Source organism: Seriola lalandi, unplaced genomic scaffold, assembly GCF_002814215.2.
Source record: "Seriola lalandi dorsalis isolate HSWRI2012SDOR001 ecotype SW California unplaced genomic scaffold, Sedor1 jcf7180002049762, whole genome shotgun sequence".
Classification (NCBI taxonomy): domain Eukaryota; kingdom Metazoa; phylum Chordata; class Actinopteri; order Carangiformes; family Carangidae; genus Seriola; species Seriola lalandi.
The window spans coordinates 12,008-16,512 of NW_019520315.1; the positions used below are offsets into that span (position 1 = coordinate 12,008).

General features: G+C 43.9%; 1 long non-coding RNA gene across 1 annotated transcript; it reads right to left on the reverse strand.

The window, feature by feature from the left end:
* Window positions 1-3,834: 3,834 nt before the first annotated feature.
* LOC111648971 (uncharacterized) lies at window positions 3,835-4,499 on the reverse strand. Its single transcript, XR_002760230.2, has 2 exons — window positions 4,368-4,499; window positions 3,835-4,147 (listed from the first exon to the last, which is right to left on the reverse strand). It is a non-coding gene; the product is annotated as an uncharacterized LOC111648971 (long non-coding RNA).
* Between the last annotated feature and the right edge of the window lie 6 nt (window positions 4,500-4,505).

The window sequence follows — 4,505 nt, forward strand, 5'->3', positions numbered from 1 at the left end:
GGGATGAAGAGGAGGAAGGATGAACTGATGGAGGGATGAAGAGGAGGAAGGATGAACTGATGGAGGGATGAAGAGGAGGAAGGATGAACTGATGGAGGGATGAAGGGGAGGAAGGATGAACTGATGGAGGGATGAACTGACGGAGGGATGAAGGGGAGGAAGGATGAACTGATGGAGGGATGAACTGATAGAGGGATGAAGGGGAGGAAGGATGAACTGATGGAGGGATGAAGAGGAGGAAGGATGAACTGATGGAGGGATGAACTGATGGAGGGATGAAGAGGAGGAGGGATGAAGAGGAGGAAGGATGAACTGATGGAGGGATGAAGGGGAGGAAGAGAACTGAACTTTCTGAAAAAGAAAAACAAGAGGAAGTAAAGACTCAAAATCCCATCAGCCACCTCTCCGTCTGCTTCCTGTTTTTATTGAAGATTTCTTACTGTTGTTATTATTATTATTGTTATTATTGTTATTATTATTATTAAAGCAAAGTATTGTGTCAGCCTGAAGGGGGAGAGGCTGAAACTACCTGTCACATGACCACCTGTGATGTCATCAGGTGGAACACTTTGGAGCTGTAGAGTCCTCAGTCCGGCCTCTGGACCTGAACTGGTTTAAACCTGAGAACAGGTGCTGAGTGTTCCCACCTGTAGGGGGCGGAGTCACACCTGATTTAATGTTTCTTCACTAATGTAAAACTGTGATCTGTTCCAGTACTACTGCAATACTACAATACTGTAGTAGTACTGTAGTGGAGCTACAGTGACTGTTAATTGGAGCTGACAGGTCTTAACGAACGCTGATGTTTAACGACGTCGTAAACGCTGCAGCTGTTGTAAGATCTCAGAGGTGATGTCATCATGTACTGTGGTGCAGTGTGACATCACAGGTCTGATCTGGTTCTAATCTTTAACGAGTTTCAAGTTTAAATTCTACATGATGTCACACTTAACGAGGAAGGTAACGACTGTTGCTTAACGAGTGTCACAGCTAATTGGCTGATGGTGTTCCACTGTACAGTTTCATTATCATTAACATTATTATTCCTTTTTGTTTGATGATGTAAAAACTGATCAAATCAATAATTAACCCATTTGATTCTGAGGCGTCGTTAATTCGTTTCCACTGCAGGAACCTCAGTCTGTAATCTGGTTCTACACAGAACTGGAACTTTAAGAACCTTTAACGTCTCTGAGGTTCTTCTGTTTGAGGTGGAGATGATATTATTGATTATTGAGGTTTGTGGTTCTATGTACGACACAAAGAAACCTCAGAACATGTGGAAGCCAATACTGACGGAACCTGGTGATTCTCTGTCAGAGAACCGACGGTTCTGCAGCTTTAAGGTTTAAACATTAACAGTTCCACTCTGACTTCATGTTCCCAGTGCTGGTGATCTGTACTGGTCGTACTGGTTGTACTGGTCTGACCAGTGTTACAGTGGATCCTCTACCAGTCCAACTGGGACAATCAAGACATGTACTGGTGTAAATGGTAACAGTGTGTATCTGTACTGGTCAGGATGTAGACCAGTGAAGTGTACTGGTTTAGTCCTGGTCCAGGTCTGACGGAATTTAACTTGAGTTTTTTTTTTTACAGCGTAAAAGAAGAAGCGAAGAAACACTGTAAAAAATAAAATACAACAAACTTCAGTTTCTGTCTGCTCTATGTTCACACACACACAGCTGAGAGAGAGAGTGTGTGTGCGTGTGTGTGTGTGTGTGTCAGAAACAGCCCAGTGTGATCTGATTGGTCAGCTCTGTCAGTGAAGTCGACCAATCAGAGGGTTTGATGATAGATACTGAGATACCGGATTATAATGATCTGACCTTTGACCTCGCACAGAAACTCCATCTGTACTGGTCCTCCTGTACTGGTCCTGTACTGGTCCATCTGTACTGGTCCTCCTGTACTGGTCCTGTACTGGTCCATCTGTACTGGTCCTGTACTGGTCCATCTGTACTGGTCCTGTACTGGTCCTGTACTGGTCCTGTACTGGTCCAGTGTTCAGCTCTGAGTTGAGAAGAACAAGTTTTAACTAAATGAGCAACAAATGTTTTCCAGTCAAACCTGAGGGAGTGTGTTTCCTGTGACCAGCAGGTGGAGCTGATTCTCAGTCGATGAAATGTGTTGAGTTCATATGTGAACTGAAGTCAAACACTGGAGATTATCAACCAGGTGAACAGGTGAACAGGTGCACAGGTGCACAGACAGCAGCTGTCTTCATGATGACCAGCAGACACTCGGGACCAAACAGGAAGTCTTACAGTGCGCTCTCAGCTTGTGGTGTCACTCACTGAGAACCTCAGAGCTGTAAAAACAAAGACACTTCTCACCCTCAACAGCCGCCAAGTTGTCACAGCTCGTAAAGATGGCGGCAGAGGAAGGAGGAGACGTTGTCGTCACTGATGGCGGCTTCGTGTCCAGGTCACATGACACAGAAAAATAAACGTCCATTTTAAGTCAAGTGAACTCAGCAGCCGAGAGGCGGGAAACAATCAGGTCACATGATGTGATGTAACTTCCTGTGAGTTTAAGACTATACTACACTACTGAGTAGACAGTACTACATGTGATGTACTGAGTACACACAGTACTACATGTGAGCGTACAGACACATTCATCATCAGCTTCTTTGAATCATGGGAAACTGAGTGTTAAACGTTAGCGCTGTGACCTCACAGCAAGAAGTTTCCGGGTTCGAGTCCCGGTCTTTCTGTGTGGAGTTTGCATGTTCTCCCCGTGCCTGTGTGGGTTCTCTCCCGGTTCTCCGGTTTCCTCCCACAGTCCAAAGACATGCAATTGGATGCTCTAGATTGACCATAGGTGTGGCTGTGAGTGTGAATGGTTGTCTGTCTCTATGTGTTTGCCCTGCGATGGACTGGCGACCTGTCCAGGGCGTCCCCCGCCTCTCGCCCCAAAAGATGCTGGGATAGGCTCCACCCCCCTGCAACCCTACTAGAGGATAAGCGGAAGAAAATGGATGGATGGAACGATGTTTTATTGACGAGCAGCTGATGATCTTTGTTGTCAAATTTAAATGTTGAGAACAAACACTGAATAAATCAGGTTGTAAATATTCAACTTCAGATTAAAGACAAAAACTAAAATTTCCTCTTTGATCTTCGTCAGGCTGAAAAATCTACTTCCTGTAAAAGCTCCCGGTGGGAGGAGCTCTGAGGCCTCGTTAGCCGCTCGTTAACATCTCGTTAGCATCTTCAGAAACATCCAGATCCATATTCATCAGTCCAGCTGTCCGTCAAAACAAACACACAGACACAGGATAATTAACAAACACTCGTTAGTGTTGTGAATGGTAATTATCAGACTAATCAGTCCAGTCGTCCGTCAGTGTTAAACACGTTTCATCAACAACAAACTCTCAGTTTGATCTCTTAACGAGCTGCTGCGTCTTAACAACTTTAATGAGTCCAGTAAAGACAGCGGACCCTTAACGAGGTCAACAAACACTAACGAGTAAACACACAGTTTCCAGTGTAATTAGAGCGGTCACGCCTCTTAAAGAACGAGTCGACGATCTGACCTGAAAACAAGAACCAGGTCTGAACCTGATCCAGAACTTTGATCCAGATCAAGAAACTTCCTCTTCAGGTTTGTTCTGGTGATCACGATTCAGAACCTCACAGACCAGTAGAACCTAATAAACCAGTGGAACCTCAGAGACCAGTGAGACCTCATAGACCAGTGAGACCAGTAGAACCTAATAAACCAGTGGAACCTCATAGACCAGTGAGACCAGTGGAACCTCTGATGATGAACCCTGTGAAATATGTTCTGGGTGAAAGGTGAGAAAGAGTCAAACTGAGATCAGAGTTTTATTGATGAGTTTAATGACGATTCATGTTTCCAATCAAACTAATAATATCAGATATTGATTTTAGTGACAGACATATCAACTTACTGAACTTTAAAATAGAAACTAAACTACAGAAGCTACAGCTGATCATCGTCTGTGACCTTTGACTTCAGACATTTTCAACTATAAATGTATTCACAGAGCAGGTTTGTTATTAACAGATAATCACTGATCAATATAGATGCTGTGACTCCGGCCGGACAGCAGGAGGAGAAGAGGAAGCAAAGGAAGGAAGGAACACTTCAGTATTTGGGCCTCTTCACGTCAACCCTGAAAAAAAAAACACAGTTTATTGACCGTATACTGTTTATTGTCTGCTTACTGACTGTTTATTGTCTGTTTACTGACTGTTTATTGTCTGTTTACTGTGTTTACTGTTTATTGTCTGCTTACTGACTGCTCTGTGTCATGATTATGTATCTGGACATGTAAATAGAAGCACTTCCTGCTCTCTTGGGATTGGCTGAGCAGGTGATGATGTAGCACTCACCCGTCAGCCTCCATCTTCTTCCTCTTCTCAATGATCTGACACAGAAACAACAGTTAGTGATGTCATCATCAGCACATTTAAAGTGACAGTGTAATGACATCATCAGTCATCAGTGTGCAGTCTAGTCTGGTCTAGTCT